Raw genomic sequence first — 22,976 nt, 5'->3', positions numbered from 1 at the left:
CCTACATCATTGTTATGTTGTTGTTATGAGGTATAAGTGAAATAATCCATATAAAGCTCTTAGCTGGGTACGTAATGAAAATTCTACTAATTTTCTATTAATTAGTTAATATTGTAGTCGTTTGCTCATCCCTTCCAGTTTCCCTGGATTATCTTTCCCTTCCCTTGTCTCCCTATCAAATACCTATTCATCTTTCAAATTTCAGCCCAAAGGAAATGCTCTTCAACAGATGTATGTTGATACAAGTTGCACAACTTGATAAAGTTACTTTATAAACTTTGAATCGTACACTTGAAAGGGCTAAATTATATGATTGTAAAAAAATGCATCAAGTAAGTTTTATGTACACATTTTTTTTCTAGAGACTCGGGATTTACAGATGAGTAAAACCAGCAAATTGATATAACCAATTATTTATACCAAGAAATAATATTTACACACCAGAATAAAGAAATCAGGTTTATATAACGCAACAGCATAAAAACACTGTCCTACAACTAACAACTTAAGATGATTGATCAAGATCTAAGCCCTTAACACATCAGTGAGGGTCGTGAATTTGCCCAGCCTCTCAGCTCCGCCTAGAGATGTGAGGGACTTAGGGATGGCATTCTGCTCCAGACGATAGCATCACATTTTGTGTTGAATCTAAAAGACTCTTTTCTGAGACAAGAGACCCAGCAGGGATTTTTCTCACTTGATTGGGAGGTGAGGTGTTAAAGTCAAATGCTCTTCATTCCACCCCCGACCCGGGCTCTGCCTTGTTGGGTCTTGTGGGTCGTGTGGCCGATGCCCCAGCTTCTGGGGCCTTTCAGGGACTCAGCCCTTCAGCGCTGCTACCCCAAGCCTAGCTCTTACTGTGAGCCGCTCCAGCCTGCCGGAGACAATGCCGCTTAAATATATCCCTTGCCAAAGGCAGGCACCGCCACTGGGCACATCGTGGCGGTCACTGGTGCAGCGGTGGATGTCCAATTTGATGAGGGACTGCCACCCATCCTAAATGCCCTGGAAGTGCAAGGCAGGGAGACCAGGTTTTGGAGGCGGCCCAGCATTTGGGTGAGAGCACAGCAAGGACCATTGCCATGGGTGGTACAGAAGGCTTGCTTAGAGGACAGAAAGTCCTGGATTCTGGTGCACCAGTCAAAATTCCTGTTGGCCCTGAGACCTTGGGCAGAATCATGAATGTCATTGGAGAATATATTGATGAGAGAGGTCCCATCAAAACCAAACGCTTTGCCAGTATTCATGCTGAGGCTCCTGGATTCGTGGAGATGAGCGCTGAGCAGCAGATTCTGGTTACTGGTATCAAGGTTGTGGATCTGCTGGTTTCCTAGGCCAAGGGTGGCAAAACTGGGCTCTTCGGTGGTGCTGGAGTTGGCAAGACAGTACTGATCGTGGAGTTAATCAACAACGATGCCAAAGCCCATGGCATCTGTGTGTGCTGGTGTTGGTGAGAGGACCCGTGAGGGCGATGACTTATACCATGAAATGATTGAGTCTGGTGTTATCAACTTAACAGATGCAACCTCTAAGGTAGTGCTGGGGTACAGTCAAATGAATGAACTGCCTGGTGTTCAGGCCTGGGTAGCTCTGACTGGATTAACTGTAGCTGAATACTTCAGAGACCAAGAAAAGGCCGAGATGCATTGCTGTTGATCAATGACGTCTTTCACTTCACCCAGGCTGGCTCAGAAGTGGCTGCTTTATTGGGCAGAATCCCTTCTGCTGTGGTTATCAGCCTACCCTGGCCACTGACGTGGGTACCATGCAGGAAAGAATCACCACCACCAAAAAGGGATCTATCATATCTGTGCAGACCATCTACATGCCTGCTGATGACGTGACTGCCCCTGCCCCTGCCACTACCTTGGCCCATTTGGATGCTGCCACTGTGCTGTCCCATGCTGTCGCTGAGCTGGGCATCTGTCCATCTATGGACTCCACCTCTCCCATCATGGATCCCAACATTGTTGGCAATGAGCGTTATGATATTGCCTGTGGGGTGCAAAAGATCCTGCAGGAATACAAATCCCTCCAGGACGTCCCCGCCATCCTGGGTATGGATGAACTTTCTGAGGAAGACAAGTTAGTTGTGTTCTGTGCATGGAAAGCACAGTGCTCTTATCTCAGCTACTCCAGGTGGCTGTAAAATTAAGCTCAAGGATCAGCTCCAGCATGAATTCATTTTTTTAATTTTTCTCTCGGCCCCATGAATTAATGGTCCCTCTTTCCTCCACTATATCCAGTACCTACTTCTAACACAGTTTCTATATAATTTGTTTACATGTCTGCCTCCCTTTTTTAAATGATGATATTCTTAAGACAAGAAACTGTATCTTATGTCTTTGTATCTCTAGCTCCTAGCCCAGCAAAATGAATAAGTTAATGAATGAATGAATGGCAAGTTCTACTTGAATAATGGTCTGTGCAAGGCTCATGCATTTCATTTGATTGATATTAGTCTCTTTAAGAATTCTCCATCCTTCCCCACCATGCTATTTGTCCAAGAAACTGGACTATTTCTTCTGTAGAATTCCTACATTCTGAGTTTGCTGATTATATCCTCTTAACGTTGTTTACCCTGTCCTCTTTCCCTTATATTTCCTATAAACTCATTGTTAGATCTAGACTGTATAAAAAAATATGAAGAGTCTGAGATTTTATCCTACTTGTAAGCTAACAGGTCACTCTGCTTCAGTTCCATGAGCGCTGGGAGAAGGCACAAGACTCCTGGGACAGAGACGAAGGACAGTCATTACTCCCAACAATAACAGTAGCCAGATTATCAGCACTTGTGCTGGTGTCTGAGCCCCAATTCCCACAGAGTGACACAAGGATGGAATTTTACAAGCTCCTCGGGTGATTCTAATGTGCAACCAGATTTAAGAACCACTAAAAGGCCTGACTGGATTCAGTAAAGTCTAACTGCCCCGTTATTTATTCTTATATCCCAAATGTTTAACAGTGTGCCTGGCACCGAGTCGCTTCCCAATAAATAATAATAGCTAATATTTATTGAATATCTTTATATATTCTAAACATCTGATACATTTTACACTAAATCCTTTGAGTTACGTACTAGTGTCATGGTTCCCCCTTTACATCGAAGGTGATGAGGCACAAAGAGGTTAAGAAACTTGCCTAGAATCAGGGAGATGGCAAAGCCAGAATTCAAGCTCAGGCTCCCATGTCAGTGTTCTTATTCACTACACTCTAAGTCTAGGCAGGACTGTAGAATGAATAAGCGAGTGAATTTCCTAGTTTCCTTGAGCAAATGATTGCTTTGTTGTATTAAATAAACTCACAAGATATACGATGCTTGTTTTTCTTCCTTGATCGTTAGATCCGGAAAGACCTTAAACTACTCCAACCTTTTATTTATTTTTCACAAATAAGGAAGCTAGAGTCAAAAATTACATGAAACAAAATGACATGCCCAAGTTACACAGATAATTAGTGGCAAAGCTGGAATGCAAGTAGCAAAGTGCTACACACAGATGAGAACTTGGTAAATACTTTGATGTTGATGAAGTGTTGGAAAACAAATATAGCTTTTCTGCTTCCTTTGAAAAAAACGATTCCAACTTAACTGAAAAACACATGCTAGAGTTCAGAGAAAGGAAGACGTTTTCAGTGCAAATGACCCTTGACTCAATGTATTTTTCCCTCTTCCCCTCAGACGTGATCAGTACGTGAAAGAAAAGGCTTGGGCACCAGTCCTTGGAGATGGTCACACCACTGGCTTCTGTTGGTCAATCTCTTTGGTCCGAAAAGTAAAGGGAACTCAAGGGGAGCAGAATTTAGTCACCACCATCCAGCCTATGAGTGCTCACAGTGGGGAGACAGACGTCTCCTGCTTCCATGTATTCAAGTATAAAACATGTGCACTTTATTTTCCCAGACAATGTTCAAGAGCATTACAGGGCACAGGCCGTTTTTGAAGACATATTTTAAAAATTAAAACCTATGCTGTCTTCGTATTTGGGCTACCTGCTATTTCTTTTTTCATTTGCCCTTCCTCCATTACTTAGAATTACCCGTTGCATATGAGGCAGATTTTATTTCCTGGAGGAATATGGCTCAAAAAGGTACTTTTTCTTTTATTCATTCAGTCACTGAACAAATATTCTCTGAGCACCTAATACATCAAGTCCAACAATGAACAAAGATCTGGTATCTATCTTCATGAGGTTAGAGTTAGAGAGAAGACATTAGTTAAATAAACATACGTCTATAATTATAAATTATATGAGGTGCTATGAAAGAAAAAAAAGGGAAGAATGAGATAGTTTAATACAGGAAATCTAATGTAGATTGAAACCTAGAAAGAGGACCCTCTGACATTTAACCTGAGATCAACATTGGGGATCTTAGCCAGAGCAACTATAATAGAATGATGAGGGCAGAAATATTTGAGAGACTTCTGTGTACACTGAATTAAACTAGGTTGTCAGCAATGATAGGCAATTATGAAAATTAAGGATAACTGATAACTAAATAAGAAAGTAGGGGTAAGGTGAAAATGGAGCATGAGATTTATTCATATGACATTGGATTATTTTGAGTGAAGCAGTTAGGCATTGGGTTTGCTCTGAGGAGAGCAGTCAACCCATTGTGCCAAGCCTTGTGCTTGGTATTCAAGTACAGACTCAGAGTCCTCTGAACGGCACAGTGGCTCTGGGTCACCCGTTCAAGCATCTTGAGGGTCTTATCAGGGCGACAGCTACCCTAGGAAGACCATGTTATATGGCCAGCCCAAATTAATCCTGGGGAAACTAATGTGAATGCCAATTCCGTGCAAAATCCGGTAGTGCTCATGTAATTTCATCACATTATTCGCCACAGGAAAATAATAACAGTTTTCTGTGAAGTGTTGATTTGCGATACTAGGAAAGCATGTAACCTGAAATATTAACGTACAATTATTAAATAACTATGTTCATTCAGTCACAGATATATTCATTGATGTCAATATTCCAAAGCATACAGCATGATTAAATTGGCCATGGCTGGCTAACATGGTATTTTCAAATGTCTTCACAAGGGATTCTGTAAAGACAGACCAGCCAGTTCTTATGGTGGACATTTAATGATTAGTCTATCTAGGACTCCTCCTCTTTTCTGAAATCAGAACTTGCCATCTTTTGGAGGGGAACTGTTTCTCCCCAGTCTTTATGCCCCAGTTCCAATAATTAGCTTCAAAAGATTGCTGCCCTCTTCTTTCATGAATCCCCTCCTTGGACACAGTAATTGTCCTTAAGATTGGCCTATGACCCAATCTGAGCCAAGTCTAGTTTTTCACCCTCCTGGTCATAATAATTTGTCCAGGAATTGGACAGGTAATCCAAAACAAGGCCATCTAATGGTCCTGAGGTTTTTCAGTTGTTTCTGGGAGAAAAGTCCCTTCCTGTAGATGACAGTGCTAGTCAGATACGCTGCCAGGAGCTATTGGTAGCAGCCATGGTTCTAGCTTCATAGAGAAAGCTGGTCTATAGAAAAAAAATAAAGATGAGTCGTGAAGTCCTGAAAGCATGCTGGTCCCAGTTCCAATATCTGAATTCCCTGGAGAAGGCCTGGTTCCTGTACGCTTGAGGCTTGTGGTACAGCTGCTTTTCAATTCTGTGGACCTTCCAATCAACCAATATACACTCACAAATAAATGCTTATTTGACTTGAGTTAGAGTTGAAGTTCTGCCTCTGGAAACCAACGGGGGTCTGACTGAAACATGATCTATCATTTCTTAAGTTGGCTGGGAATACCCCATCCAAGGTACTATACTCTCTTCTACTCACGTAGATATGAGTGACATAACACAACACTCCTGCCCTTACCAACTGCACAACAGACGTGAGAAATAGATCTCTTTCTCTGGCCCGTTTGAGCATCTTTGAAAGATTCTTTTAAGAGAAAATTGCAAAAAGGACTTCAGCACAATACAGCCTGACTGCGACTACTTTAGGAGAGATGAACAGTGTCTCATGGAGCTGGGGGAGGTAACTTTTGCATCAAGAAGGATGAGTAGAAGTTTGCTAGATAGACAGCAATCTAGAGAGAGGAAAAGACATATGTAAAAACTTAAGGGTACATCATTTGTACAATTTCAAGAAAATAAACGTAAACAACATTTTTACAAACTATTTTCCATCTCCGGGTAGGTAAGTCAAAAACTGTTTAACTGATGAGAAAGTCTGCTTTACAATAAACAATGGAAATAGCAACAGTTAAAGCTGGGTCCCTTGATTATTAAAAACTATTCTGCATAAAAACAGCGTAATGAATTTGATCTAGTTCAAACCAGAAAGGATCTTTCTTAAGGCATTGTGTTCTTTCCCTACAGTAATAAAAATGTATATTAAGATTCAGTCCCTGGAGCTCACATGGAGACCATATAATGAGTACACAAATAGAGCCACACAAAGGAAGAGGTAATCCCATCTACGTGGGGAGGTCAGTTAGGATACTAGGGAGAAGAGAATTTAAGGTGGCACTTGAAATGTTGGGAGAATTTCCTCAAGTAAGAATGGATTAGAACAGAAGTTATCAAAGTGTGGCCTGGGGACCTATGGTGGTCCCTGGGACCCTTTCAGATGACCCATGAGGTAAAAAATTATTTTCCTAACAATCCTAAGACTTTATATGCCTTTTTTCTCATTCTCTCATACGGATACAGTGGAGTTTTCCACTGTAAATTTTGAAAATTTACATAATTCAGGAAACCAATATTTTTTAAATGATCATTGAGTGACGTTACAAAATCACGCACAGGTAAAAGAACTCTTCAAATTGCAAGAGATGCCAATGAATTTTGATGTAACAAGGTTTCAAAATTTTATTGCTCTGGTTTCAAATTTCACATAACAATAAACTTTACGAAACTATGATTTGTCAAGTTTCAGTATAGTATCATAGAAAATTATGCACAATTACCTTAAAAGGCTTTTAAAATAACTCTCCTTTTTCCAACTGTATTTTTGTGTGAGATCAGATTTTCTGCACATATTTCAACTAAAACAATAAACCCCAGCAAAGTGGAAAGATGCATTTAGTTATCTCCTATTAAATGAGATAGCAAAGAGATTTATAAAAATGCAAAGCAATGTCTATTTTCTCAATAAATTTTTTTATATTGGAAAATATCCTTATTTTCACAAAAAAATGTTTTTTGTTGTTGTTGTTAACTTGTGTTATGGGTTGAAATGTGTCTCCCAAAAAATCCTAACCCCCAATACCTGTGATGGTGATCTTACTTGAAAACAGGGTCGGGCTTCCCTGGTGGCGCAGTGGTTGAGAGTCCGCCTGCCGATGCAGGGGACACGGGTTCGTGCCCCGGTCCGGGAAGATCCCACATACCGCGGAGCGGCTGGGCCCGTGAGCCGTGGCCACTGAGCCTGCGCATCCGGAGCCTGTGCTCCACAACGGGAGGGGCCACAGCAGTGAGAGGCCCGCGTACAGCAAAAAAAAAAAAAAAAAGAAAACAGGGTCTTTGTAGATGATCAAGTTAAGATGAAGTCATTAGGGTGAAACCAAATCCAGTGTGACTGGTGTCCTTATAAAAAGGAGAAATTTGGACACAAAGGCAGACAGACATTTGCATTTCTTACATTTCCTACAGAGGTAGGAAGATGATGTGAAGATCCAGGGAGAATATCATCTGCAAGCCAAGGAACAACTGAGGCTCCCAGAAGTTAGAGAGAGACACGGAACAGAACTTCCTCACAGCCCTCGGAAGAAACCAAACTTACCTACACCTGGATTTCAGACTTCCATTCTCCAGGACTGTGAGACAACAAATTTCTGTTGTTAAACCATTCCTTCACACCAGCACCAGGGGACTAACAACCCACAATGGTTTATTATTTTTAATGAATTTATAAAAACATTCATAATTCCCCAATTTTAATTTCTAATATCATAAATACTGATACACATAATGCACACAAACAAAAGCTCTTTGTGTCCTCAATAATTTTCAAGAGTGAAAGAAAGGTCCTGAGACCATAAAGTTTGACGGCCACAAGATTAGAGGATTTCCAGGAAAGGGGCAACATAAGCCAATGCAGTGCTTCCCAAATACCGGTCTCCTGGCAGCTACATCAGAAAAGAACAACAGACTCCACGGCTGTCTCCGTACCATCGAATCAGAATCTCCAAAGTTCTGTTCCAGGAAACCATATTCTAACGAATTCCCCAGCTAATCCTTACATGTAATCGAAGGCTTCGAGGCAGAAATGCTCAAAATGAGTTCAGAAGTATTTCATCCAACTCCTCTGGTTTGCAGGGAAAGAGACACACTCAAGTTAGCTCAAGTAATAGGGGAATTTATTGCAGAAATACCCTTGGCACCACCAGGGAATTAGATCTTTCACAAAACAGGTGCTGTAATAGGTCCCCACCTCAGAAAGAATTGGGAGATCACAATATCTCCAGGGACGCCAGCAAGCAAAAGTTCCTGGCTCTTTATGTTCTGCTAACAGTTTGACTGCTTTATGACTATAGGACTCTATACCCTCCACAGTCTGCTTCCTGCTGTCCTTCCTCCAAATATCTGCTTCTTCATACTTCTGGCTGCCCGTGACTTTCGCTTATGATGCCTAAGTTCACCTCAAAGCAACTTTTCAGCTTCTGCTTTATTGCCAACTGACAGATTCCTTTGTCTTTCTTCATCTCAGTCCCTGAGATGGAAACATCTAATTGGTCCAGTTTGTCTCCTAGCACCAGAACATGCTCAGATTTGCGAGAGAGCTTATGGTGCTGCTACCCTGGAATCAGATGCCCATATCTAGTTTAATAATCTGTGAGCACAGGGCCCAGATAAAGTATAAAACATGATAATCCATCTAACAGGCACTGTAGGCAGGGCATTTTCCCCTTAGATGGGGCTGCGAGCAAAACAGTTAAGCAATTATCATCTTCAGATAATCATCTTCAAAACAATTTTTGGTTTTGCTTTTACAATTCCAAAAACTTTGATTTAAATCTTTATCAAGATAGCCAATTATTAATATAATTGATTTGACCAACTCAAATGATTTTTTGACATAAGCATGACCGAAGCTAAACTGATGGATTGCTTGATGATAATAATGATGTTATGATGAGACTTAAAGATCCTGAAACTACTATCTATGCATTTTCCTCTGACCCTCTAATTTATTCATTATTCATTTGCTAAGTAACAATTCTAGTTCTCATTCTCTTCTTCCTGTGTCTTCAATCTTTCTTACCCTGTGAAGCCCTCTGTCTTCTTCCTCCTTTATTCTACCCCCTTGTGGTCTTACATTAAAAACAAACAAACAAACAAACAAACAAACAAAATGAAGTTCAAGGCACTTTATAATTCCATTAGTTTTACATTAGAGTTTGATTTGGTTCTTGAAAAATTTTATGAAATGGCTTTGTCCCTTGCTTTTTTAAAGAAGCAAAAAACATAAAAATATTACAGTATCATAAATTTAATAACCACTGGGTATTTCAAGTATTTGGGTTGTCACCTTAGAGCAAACTGTAATTGTTGAGATAAGGCAGATACCCTTTCTTTGTACATTGGTATCCATGGACTTCAGCATGTGAGATAGTTTAGTTTTGAGTTTAGGTAAATTATTTGTGTGTGTGTCACTGCAGAATTTCTTCTGTGTGCTTGTGTATATGTTTGTAGTTTTCTTGGTATGTGTGTGTGTGTCTCTCAATTGAACAAAATTGCATTGTTTTCTTATGTTGTACTGTATACTTTTCATTTGTTGCTCTGAACTGAAAGAAGACCGTTTCTATTTTGATTAAATTGTTGGATTGCTCAAAAAAACAAGCAGAAACATCTCCAAGATTTTGTTGAATCCAATTAGTTATATGCAACTTGTAGTACATCTGATTCTTATTATATGCTTTTGTGTTTTCTCCAGTAAATCAGTTGAAACTAAGTGACTGTGGCATTTGACCTACATAGTGAAGGTGTAGATTTAAATGTGCCTGTTTTACTGGGTTTTGTCCTTTGCATGTTAATATTCTTCTTAGGACACCTAAAAAAGTAATGTGCATTTTTGTATGTATGATAGCATATAACAGAATAGTGTGTTAACTTCTCTTTAGGGAGTAACATTGATTCAAGTTCATTTAAATCAACTAATGTTTCCAACTCAAACAATTCATTTATTTGTAACAGAAATTACTGGCTCACAAAACTCAAAGTGGAGAGAAGCAAAAAACTTCAGGAGGTTACATCAAATTAAAAAGCTTCTGCACATCAAAGGAAACCATCAACAAAATGAAAAGGCAATCTACTGAACAGGAGATGATATTTGCAAATCACGTATCTGATAAAGGATGAATATCCAAAATGTTTAAAGAACTCGTACAACTCAATAACAAAAAAAAAATCTAATTAAAAAATGGCAGAGGATCTGAATAGACATTTTTCCAAAGAAGACATACAGAGGGCCAACAGGCACATGAAAAGATGCTCAACGTCACTAATCATCATGGAAAAGCAAATAAAAACCACAGTGAAATATCGCCTCACACTTGTCAGAATGGCTATTATCAAAAAGACAAGCAATGACAAGTGTCGCAAGATGTGGAGAAAAGGGGACCCTCACTCACTGTTAGTGGGGATGTAAATTGGTGCAGCCACTATGTAAAGAGTATGCGGGTTCCTCAAAAAATTAAAAATAGAACTACCATATGATCTAGCAATTCCATTTCTACTGGTATCAATTACAAGAAAACAAAAGATTAATTCAAAAAGATATATGCACCCCATGTTCACTGCAGTATATTTTCAATAGCCAAGAGATGGAAACAACCTAAGTGTCCATCAAGGTATGAATGAATAAAGATGTGGCATATATATACAATGAAGTACTACTCAGCCATAAAAGAAGAAACAAACCTTACGATTTGCAGCAAAATGGATGGAATTTGAGGGTATTGAGTGAAATAAGGCAAACAGAGAAAAACAAATATTGCATGATTTCACTTATATGTGGAATCTAAAAAACAAAACCAAAAAAATAAAACCCAGACTCATAAATACAGAGAACAAACTAGTGTCTGTCTCCTCCCTAAAAGAAGGAAAGTTGGGGGAGTACAAAAATGGGTGAAGGGGGTCAAGAAGTACAAACTTCTAGTTGGAAAATAAATAAGTCATGTGGCTATAATGTACAGCATGGGAAATTAAGTCACGAACATTGTTTGAACTTTGTATGGTAACAGATGGTGACTATACTTACTGTGGTGACCATTTCACAATGTATACAAATGTTGAATCACTATATTGCACACATGAAACTAATATAATATTGTATGTCAAATATATTTCAATTAAAAAAACCTTCAGGAGAGGTTTGATCAAGGTGTCAGCCCAATTTTTCTACAGTTGTTCAGACTCTGCCTCCTCCGTGTGCTGAATCTGGCTTCAGGTCACCTTCCTCCACCTTCCTGAGGCAAAATGGCCTTAGATTCTCAAACCACATCACACATAGAAGTGAGAATTATGTCCTCTCAATCACTGAACAAATGTCATCATATTCTGCCTTAAGGACCAATTCTAATCCTGTGTCCACCTCTGAAGTAATCTCCGTGACCAAGAAAATAATATGCCTTGGTTGGCTTAGTCTTAGCTGGGTTGTATTCAAGCTGGCTTCCTCTCTCTTGGTAGCAAAACGGCTATAACAATTCCAGGTCTCACATCTATAGACCACCCATTTAGAAGATGCTTCTAATTCTACAACTGACCTCAACTTCACTCTATTTATAATATGTTCACCTGTGAACCATTCACTACAGCAGCCAGTGGTGCAGAATTACTCTGGGGTCAGGCCCTTCAATGTCCACCCAATAAACCAGAGCTGAAGATCAATCCTACATAAACCAAACGCAGCTCTACAGTAAGGCAGAGGTGGAGTGGATGTTAGGGAGCCAATGAGCCATGCCCTCCACACCAGGGGCCATCTCTCTGCCAGTGGATACTGCCTTCTCCCTCCTCTATCCCACGTGCACCTCTCCCAAAGATACATGCTCCCTTGAAGAACACATCCTTGCCAGATATACAGAACTATTTTTCAATGAAACCAACATGACCTTAAGTTGAGCTGACTGTAAAGAAATCTGCTGGATATGTCAATCCCAAGGAAGACATACAGAGGGCCAACAGGCACATGAAAAGATACCCCCCAGGTAACCATAAGTTTGTTTTCTACATCTGTGACTCTGTTTTGTAAAGAAGTTCATTTGCACCATTCTTTTTTTTGCGGTACGCAGGCTCAGCGGCCATGGCTCACGGGCCCAGCACTCCGCGGCATGTGGGATCTTCCCGGACCGGGGCACGAACCCACGTCCCCTGCATCGGCAGGCGGACTCCCAACCACTGCGCCACCAGAGAAGCCCTGCACCGTTCTTTTTAGATTCCACATATAAGCGATATCATATTTGTCTTTCTCTGTCTGACTTACTTAACTCAGTATGACTATCTCTAGGTCCATCCATGTTGCTACAAATGACACACTACTATATATAAAATAGATAACTAATAAGGACCTACTGTATAGCACAGGGAACTCTTCTCAATACTCTGTAATGACCTATATGGAAAAAGAATCTAAAAATAAGTGGATATACGTATATGTATAACTGATTCACTTTGCTGTACACCTGAAACTAGAACAACATTTTAAACCAACTCTACTCCAATAAAATTAAAAAAAAAAAAAAAAAAGAATCTGCTGGAGAAACATCAGTATAAATGCATTTACTCTACTCTTCTCTTAAGCCCAGTAATTTTTTTTTCCGAATCATAAAAGAAGACAGTCCAAGACACAATTCTCCACACATCCAATTACTTTCAACATTTTATTACTGCTTTTCAGATATTTTCTTTCTACCTATGCATGGCTCCATTTTGAACTTTTTATTTATTTGTGTGTCTAAAATGCGGGCCTTGCAAAACATAATAACACCTCAAAAACATTTCACAGTCAGGCAGTGCTCCAGCACCCATGTTTTTAAAATCAGGCTGTTGTGAATTCTCCAAGAAGTCCAAGAACAACTGTGAATTGCTTCCTTGAGCACTCTCACAGGTGCACAGGAAAGAGTCCCCGCCAGCAGAACAGGAGGTGCCAAATCGAGGACAAAAATTCAAACTCCAACCAAAAAGACATGCATGAGGGTGGGAGGGGCTGCTATCAGAAATGGCCTGGATAAAGCCTTCTTGACCTATACAACCAGAGAAGGCATTACCCCAATGTTTTCAGTCTCTGCTTTATTCTCCAGGGACTGAAAAGGTTTGCCAGGAGCACCGGAGAAAGAAAAATATTCTATCAGTTGCCATGTAAAATATTTATGAGAAAAGTCGAAGCTTTTGGAAACTCTTTCCATTCATACGTATCTTCATAATTGTAAGAAATGTTGAAACATTTGAAAAACAAGTGAAATTTCTGAAAATACACCTCTATTTCCAAAATGATTCCACCTTAATAAAGGTTAGACTTTTCAGGTCAACTTAAAGCTTCATGGAAAAAAATTTCTTCTAGGAGACCTTTATTAGCTACCATTTTTCCTTAGTCGTCAAACAATCTCAGTATCACTAAAGTACAACACTGTATGGAAACTTTTTTGCCTCCGAAAGCTAAAATTTAAAAGTAAAATCCATACATAGTATGAATGCTCCTGGAAGAATATTACAGAATGCCCTACACAAGCAGCTGGGCATGCAAGGATCACCTCTGAAACCCTGTCTCTCACTTGTCCCGAGCCAGTTTTCTACCTATTCAATTCAACATCCACAATTCTGCGCACATCCATAGCTATTACATGCGCTCCTCCATGTTCCAGAGCCACGCTGTGTAATATCCCTTTTCGTGTTTGTTTTGAAAGCTAGAAATAGTGTTCTTTATACTCTGCATTTCCCACATGGCATGTGTGGGGTAGGATGTGTATTGAAAGTTTTCAACTAATCCCTACTGTGGTACAGGTGGGTAAGAAACAGAAAATGATTGCTGGAAAACTGCAGCCCCAAAGGACATATGTTTACTCACTTAAACATTTCTGAAAATTGAGGCTGGGTCATTATTCCTATTTCCATTTTAGGTGGAGATGATTAAATCATTCCATCCTGATGATTGTTATGTTGCTAAGTAAACTTCCCTAGCATCATTGTTATTTGTCTTAATTGATTCTGAAAGACTAATCTAGTTTCTATTTGTAAAAAGTTTCTGGAAGTTTCTTTCAGTCTAATAGAATCTTCTAAAAAGTGGAAAATGTAGGAGCAGAAGAAGCCATTCGTCTCCAAACTTAAGGGGACTGAGGGCCAAGCACCCCTCCAGAGTTCAGAGAAAACTGAAAGACACAGGAATCAGATACTTGGAGACCAATATATTAGGTTTATTACTTATGAAAAAGAAAAAGAGAAGAAGGAGGAGGAAGCAAGGCTATTTGGGAGGATGTGGCTTTAAAGTTATGACTGAAAGTGTTGATACTTCACCTTTGAATTTAACAGGATTGTGCATTTCTCTGGTCTCTGGAGCTGGGCAAATACAAACCCCCTAGCCAGCAGTAGACCAGAATGAATGCACGGTGTCTGCAGTATGATAGATGTATAAAAAGGAGAGACAGAGACAGAGAAACAGAGAGAGAGAGGAGGAAAGGGCTCTATCATGTTTTTTCTCCCAAACTAACCCATCAGAAAGCCCCTCTTTATGCCCTGGAGACCAATGAAAGTGGGACAGTGAACAATAGGGGTTTTCCTCCAACGCACAACTCCCACACCATGGAAACACGAGGCAGTGCAAAAGAAGGTTCTCATCTTAACATCTACAAGCTCATGAACATTACAAGAAATTTTCCTTGTCCTAAAGACCTGAATACAATCAACATGTCACCAAGACTACCAGTGTACTCACCGTGAGAAATTGCCAATAAAACAGAATTACAAAAACAGAAAAAGGCAAGAAGCAGTGAAACAAAATTGCCAAGCAGTCAAAGAACTGAGACGATTCCTCGATGTTCCCTAGAAAATTATTTAACTTGTCGTGCAACCTCCCATCGTGGTCTCTCTCCACCTGGATATTTAACCTCAGTGTTTCAAATAAGAGGGTGAAACTGATCCTGGGGAGCAGACATGCGTCAGAGGACGCTGACACTGGTGCTGGATCTCTTTCTCTCTTACACACAGAGAATGTGAAAACACGAATGTAGATGTTGGGAAAGTGGCCGACATGCAAGCAATCAGGAGGAAGTGGGGAAGTAACAGATTAAGTCAGGGAGCACAGGCGTTTGGGGCACAGAGGTCCTCCCTTCTAATTACAGTAGGTGGGCTTTTTGGAATGGCTGAAACTAAGAGAAGTGGACTCTGGTTTCAGTAGAAGAACAGACCAACCTTGATGGTAATTAAGTCTCATAGATTAAAATCCCATTTTCCTCCAACAGGAACTCAGTGTGAAGGCCATGTGGCCCCAATTTGGGAGAAATGGGAGAAGTAAACCATCTCTGGGTCCCGCTGAGAGCTGGTATAATGGGCTATCCAAAAAAAGCACAGGGAGATCAACACATATCTAAGAGTACTCTGAAATTCCTGTACGGCTTAAAAGTGTAGTGCGAGAGATAGTGAAATAATAATTTGAGGCTTTGGGTCTTTGGTTCCAAAAGATGCAATATTGAATATAAAAACGTGAAACATTTGCCAAAGTGAATTTCTTAATTATTTTTATTTACTTGGCCTTAAAGCCATTGAAAGGAACAATAACCTGGAAATAATTCTGGCATAAAAAATGTAGGGTCACAGAGCTTTCAGAACTCAAAATTCCCGTCAGACAAGAAAACCGAAGCCAGGAGAGAAGGTACGGCTTTCCTAATTTCACACAACTCCTTAACCCAGTGTCTTATTGAATATCCACGTCTACCCCCTCCCAGGATGGCGTTCTTTCTGCTGCAGGACTTCAGAAAAGCACCCACCTGTGTGGTGCCCGTATGAAGGCACAGCCTCCCCAAGGCCCCCAGTATGAAAGCCCAATTGTTTACGAGCATTGTTTCCATAATATCAGGCAGAGACCACACACTGACCTTTACCACATGCCCAAGGAAGAAGTACTTGTGCAGGGAAGCAGGATATTGACTTGGTTAACCGGCGTTTTATTCATGTGTCTGCTTTTCCCGACAAATTTGTTTTGAGTAGTTGTGTTTCCTCTGATGTGGAGTTCAAGGTAATGAGACCAATTTCCAAAAGTCACATATTAAAGGTAGGCTCAGGACCTCATTGGCCTGCCTTACACTTGCAGGTCTAATGGAAGTCGAACAGGTGGACTTTATTGTCCTTTTCAGAAAAGCCATCACAGATGGGGGCCGCATGCCAAGTCTCACAGTTTCGTGTCCATAAATGTGCATACATTCGTGTTTATGGTCCCCCTGCACGAATCAGGGATTATTTCATGCTGAAGTGCGTAACATTTCATGTGAATTCCACTTTTTTTGCGTCTTCAAATATATCATTCATAGAAGGTATATTTCTCATCTGATATCCACGGTGGAATTTATCTAGCACTTTAACAATTTTGTTACGATGGACTTTTAAAATTATTATGTTTCAGATGAGTCATAAATCAGAAGACTAGACTTTAGAGGATCCAAACGGTTGAGCCAGGATCTAATAAGACTGTACACTTCTCATCTTTATTAAGTTTGGTCTTTACAGCTGACATGATAAAAATTTGGAGAGTACTTGAAAGTAAAAAGTGCCAGTTGTCTAATTTTAAATAAAGATAAAACTTTGCAAACTCCTAATTATACCTTTTTAGTTCCGTGGACTTAGTGCATGTTAAATGTGCCGCATTCAGCACCTTCTGTGAACGGAACAGAATATGTCTGCTGGAAACCAGAGAAAACAAGCCCTGAGAATTCTGGTCATCCAAGGAGAGCGGCATCAATTTATGAAATAAACTGATGTAAAATGCGTGAAGTTTTAAAAAGTCAAGATACTTCTTCATTGCTGAAAGTCTCAGAACCATCTGCACGTCGGGGGTTGGGGGTGGGTGGGTATGTACATTGTAAATCTCCAAGATGAGTGTGTGGTGAGCAATTCCCCAAATTATCTAGAAATTTCCTTCCTACCACCTTTTTTTTTTTGGAGCAACTATTAATCAGTGCCATGAAAACTCAAGTAGAAAACCAGATATTTTTGAATTCAATTCAATCATAAAGGTCGTTTTCATGGTTTTAAACAACGCCCACCCGACCCTCCAGGGTTATCAACTCCTTGGGGGCAGCAGATGCACCTTATAATTCTTTGTATACCCCGCTGTGGTTCTAGTGACCCACGTAACCTCATTCATTTCCTCCACTCTCCCTCTCATTCACTCCCCTTAGCCCCCCTGAAGGGCACCAAGCCTACCCTTGGCTCAAGATTTTACATTTTCCATTCATGTGCTTTATACCTTCTTCCCAAAGATAGTCATATGACTATTACCCTCCTTTCATCCAAGGCTCTACTAAAATCACTCCCTCTATTATTAATATTCCCTTTCCCCTTTCCCTGTTTATTTTTTTTCTTATAGCACATAACACTACCAAACATAACATCATCTATCTACCTATTCCTTGATTGTCTCTATCCTCACACCCACCGCATGAGCACAGGGACTCTGCTTTGTTCCCTGCTGTTCTCCTTGTCCCTAAGGCCTTGCCTGTTACATACCCGGATATAAGTAAGTAGTTACTGAAATAACAAACCAAAGAATCCTGCAAGAAAAAGAGGCAGTAGAGGAAGCCCAATGTTTTACTGTATTATAATCAGTTCTATTAAAGGAGCTTCAGACTAAGGTCTCCCTAACCCTACTTCACAGATAAATATATAAATTTTTATCTATATAAAAATATAAATACAAAAATATATAAATTTTTAAATTAAAGATTAACCTTTGAAAACAAAAGATTATGGAAAAGAAGCATATTAGTAGAATAGCACGTACCCTACCAGCTGGATGTGAGAGGAGGTCTTTTGGAAGGCATCCTTTGTCAACTCATTGGCTGGAATTGATCATACATATTTCAACTTCATTTGTTTTCTTTTCTATTGGCTTTTGACAGTAGCTGGTGGCAACCCAAGGGAGCAGTGAAGAAAGAGGACTAGGGTGGCTGTCCAAAACTCTGTGTTCTACCCACCAACTTTGTCACTAAGTTGAACAAATCATTTAAACTCTCTGGATGTCCTTTTTCACCTTTCATCTATTAACAAGGTCCCTGGAACACAGATTGGAAAAATTCTGCTTTATAAATATGTTAATATCATTAGTCTTACTTAATTGTTGATGTGATCTAGGCTCAGGTGAGTTTAGAAGATCTTAGATTAAAAAGCTAACAGGTTGTTATTACAGAATTTCTCAGGGCCTTTAATATACTGACATATGTTATGACCTTCCAAGATGTGGGATACAGTAAATAGAGCTCTCCAAAGGAACTCTTAACCAAGGAACACTTTCAACAGCTCCTAAGACATTCCTCCCTGGAGCACCACTTTAGGAAACACTAGAAATGATCTCCAAGACCACTTAATGTATTAACATTATCTGACCATGACACCATCATTCAAGGGACAATTCTAATGCTATTGAAGAAAGCCACAAACAAAGGAACTTTTAAAATACTATACTCACTCAAAACTTAAAAAGACAAACAATCAAGTAAACATTGGGTTTTCATTCTACTAAAGAAGACATACAAATAACTAATAAGTGTATGAAAAGATGCTCAATGTCATTAATCATTAAGGAAATGAAAATTAAAACCAGAAGGAGACACTAGTACACACCCATTAGAATAGATATAATCAAAAAGATGAACAGTATACCAAGTGTTGGCAAAGATATGGAGAACTCAAAACACACAGGTTGCTGGTGTGAATGTAGAATGATGTGGCCACTTTGGAAAACAGGCAGGTTCTTAAAAAGTTAAACACACACTTACCATATACCCAGCAATTACACTACTGGTATCTACTTAAGAGAAGTGAAAATATATGCCCCCAGAAAACACTTTTACTCAAATTTTCGTAGGAGCACTATTTATAACGGCTAACTAAAACCCCAAAACAATCAAAATGTCCATCAATTAGTGAATGGATAAAAATGCAGTTTATCCACAAAATAAAAAGGAATAAACTACTGATATACGCAACAGCACAGCTGAACCCGAAAACATTGTGCCAAGTGGAAGAAACCAGACATAAAATACTACATGTAGTAAAATGTCATTTGTATGAAATTCCTAAAAAAGCAAAAGTATAGAGATACAGCAGATCAGCGGCTATCTGAGGCTAGAGGTAGAATGGGAATCCACTGTAAATGGGAATTAATAAGGACTCTTTATGGGGTGACAGAAATGCTCTAAAACTGGATGGTGGTGATGGTGTGCACTGGCTAAATTAACTAAAAATCACGGAACTGTATTTCACAATGTGTGAATTACATAGCATATAAATAATACCATAAAAAATCTGTTAAAAATAACAGTTCAAGGATGTCCATATGCAAGGACGAAATCAGAAAGATGACGGAAGATCTCGGTGAAGGACTTGTGTATTATTCTTGCCTTAGACCATTCCTCCTAGAGTGTAGATATACACACACAAACACACACGTCTCGGTGTATGACTTAATTAAAATAAGTTTTATTAGTGCTGATGACACCAGGACAGAAATGCTGCTCAATGACAAATATGCAAAACAGTAAAGTCAATTCCTGTAAACAAACAACAAAATCTTTCTACATATTTATATAACATATGCATATATAACATGTATATGTATATATAACATGTTATAGCTGTAACAATCTATATCTATCTACCTAGCTTTATATCCCTGTATGTATATATGTCTGTGTGTATATGTGTGTGTGTGTGTGTGTGTGTGTGTGTGTGTGTGTGTGTGTGTGTGTGTGTGTGTATTTATATTGGGTTGGCCAAAAAGTCCGTTCGAGTTTTTCTGTAAGATGTTACAGAAAAATAGGGACGAACTCTTTGGTCAACCCAATATATGTGAATTATACGTGTGTCTTATTTTCCCCTCTAGATAAAGCGAGAGGGAGCCACCAAAGACTCTCAGAAGTCTGTGAGTCTTACAGAAATCTGATTTGCTGTGTTCATAATATGGGCCATAGACCTTCTCTGAGGAGATGGCATCTAAGCTGAGATTGAAATGATAAAAAGGAGCCAGCCATACAAAGATCCAGGAGAAGAGCATCCCATGCTGCAGGAAGGGGCAGTGTGAAGACCCTAAGCATGAACAAGTGTAGGGGTTCGAGGACAGAAAGGAGGCCAAGCCAGTGCAACTGGAATGTAAGGAGCCAGCGTGAATGTGGCCTGTTGAACCTGAAGGGGAAAGGGGGCGGTTTAGATCATGCTGGGGCTTGCTATGGCTTTTGGATTTTATTCCAAGGGCAGTGAGAAATTAGTGGAGGAGAGAGATGTTATTTGGGTTTGTGTTTTTAAAAAACCACTCTAGCTGCCTTGTGGGAGGCAAGAGTGACCACTGAGAGAAGAGCTGGGAGACCACCGCAAGAGCCCAGATGAGATACCATAGGGATGGCACGACTGTGTTTGTCGAGTAGGACAATGGTTAAGAGCAAGGACGATGGCAACAAAATGATGGAGGTTCACATCTCAGCTCTGTCACTTCCCATCCAAGGGGCTTTGGAGAGCTTACTAAACCTCTGTGAGCCCCACTTTCTTCCTCAAATTAATAAAAACGGGTAATACTAATATTTATTCCATATGATTGCTAGGATAACTCAATGAAAGAGATTATCATACTAAGTGAAGTAAGTCAGACAAATACCACATGATATCACTTACATGTGGAATTTAAAAAAAAATGAGACAAATGAACTTATTTACAGAACAGAAACAGACTCACAGACACAGAAAACAAACGTATGGTTACCACACACTACTATATACAAAATACATAAAAAACAAGTTCCTGTGGCACGGGGAACTATATTCAATATCTTGTAATAGCTTATAATGGAAAAGAATTTGAAAAAGTATGTGTGTGTGTATGTGTGTGTATATATATATATATATATATATATATATATACAGACATATGTTTATATGTATAACTGAATCACTTGGCTGTACACATGAAACTACACAACACTGTAACTCAACTGTATTTCGATAAAAATACATATAAAACACTTGGAATATATTAAGTGCCCCCAAAATGACAGTGATTATGACCCTTCAAAATCCATTCTACTAAGTGTACCATCATCAACCATGTAGCAGATGCTGTTTATGCCCTGCCCCATATCTCCTGGAGACACCTGAGTTCACCAGCAGGTATGATGGACAGTTTCCAGCACAGTCAACTTCCCACCTTCAGCACCAGCATCTCTCCTCACTTCCTGAAGGGCTTCCTCTGGCATCACAAAGATTTGCTCAACAGCCAGCAGGAATTAAGTACCCAGCCAGAGGCAACCATCCACCAAGGGAGGATGGTAGTTGGTGGATAAATTAACCCGGCTCTCCAACCTCTGTCTGCACATCTCGAGGTACATTCCACGCAATTTCTTGAGGGGTTTCCAGTGAGACTGAGCATGGGTAACTCACTCACTGACTCACCTTTTGTTGGGTTTCCTCCTGCCCTGTCACTTTTCCCATTTCCTCACATCTGCTTTCTCGGATCACTTCCCAAATCAGCTACTATGACCAAATGCTTGTCTTAGAGTTTGTCTTAGGGGAAACCCAAACTAAGACACATCAGCTCTGTGTGTTTAGGCAATCTCACCATACCCTTTTATCTATAAAAGGGGTAACTGGGCTTCCCTGGTGGCGCAGTGGTTGAGAATCCGCCTGCCGATGCAGGGGACGTGGGTTCGTGCCCCGGTCCGGAAAGATCCCACATGCCATGGAGCGGCTGGGCCCGTGAGCCATGGCCGCTGAGCCTGCGCGTCTGGAGCCTGTGCTCCGCAACGGGAGAGGCCACAACAGTGAGAGGCTCGCGTACCGCAGAAAAAAAAAAAAGGGGGGGGGGGTAATTAAGCAGTCAACTTCCATGAGTCTAAACTTAGGCTACTTATTTTTGTCCACCTTTCCATCTAGCACATGATAAGTATAATATATATTAATCTATATTAAATCAGTAATTTTAAATGAACACTTAAATACGGCTACACATCTTCCTGTATAAAGAATGAATGGTTTCTGCATATTTAACAATAAGAAATGATATGCTATTTGGTTTTTGTGCTCACCAAATAGGGTATCATAAACTGAATACAGGGACTTCCCTGGTGGCGCAGTGGTTAAGAATCCGCCTGCCAATGCAGGGGACACGGGTTCAATCCCTGGTCCAGGAAAATCCCACGTGCTGAGGAGCAACTAAGCCCACGTGCTGCAACTACTGAAGCCCACGCACCTAGAGCCCATGCTCTGCAACAAGAGAAGCCACCGCAATGAGAAGCCCGTGCACCACAATGAAGAGTAGCCCCCGCTCGCTACAACTAGAGAAAGCCCACACACAGCAACGAAGACCCAACACAGCCAAAAAAAAAAAAAAAAAAGATTTGGTCAAAAAAATGAAGTATAAAAAAATTAAAATAAACTGAATACAGAAGCTTATAATGGCTGTTAAAATAAGGCTATGTTAAGCTAATTCAGCTTAAGAATGTAGCAGATTATATTTTCTAAAGATGGTCGCTCAACATCTTCCATCTCCCACATGTGTTTGCACTGGAAGTTTGTCATTCCCCCTTCCGTAGGCAGAATCTGTTTTCCCACCCCTTGAGTCTGGGTGGGTCCTGTGACTGACTTGTCCAATAGATATGATGGAAATGATGTCCCATTAACTAGACTTGCAGGGACAACTTCCTGTCCTTTGGAAGATAGCCAATGGGGAAGAAAGGAGAACTTCCTGAGATGTCCGTGCTGTGTGAAGCCCAAGCCATGTGGAATGACCACACACACAGAGAGAGTGGCATAAGAGTGAGTGAA

The 22,976-nt window shown here is 40.1% G+C and overlaps 1 pseudogene; it reads left to right on the top strand.

The window, feature by feature from the left end:
• Window positions 1–22,976, top strand: part of LOC132428767 (ATP synthase subunit beta, mitochondrial-like) — a 77,602-nt pseudogene that overhangs the window by 3,146 nt on the left and 51,480 nt on the right.

The sequence above is a fragment of the Delphinus delphis genome, chromosome 7 (assembly GCF_949987515.2).
Source record: "Delphinus delphis chromosome 7, mDelDel1.2, whole genome shotgun sequence".
NCBI lineage: Eukaryota > Metazoa > Chordata > Mammalia > Artiodactyla > Delphinidae > Delphinus > Delphinus delphis.
This window is presented reverse-complemented; position numbering and strand designations above follow the sequence as displayed.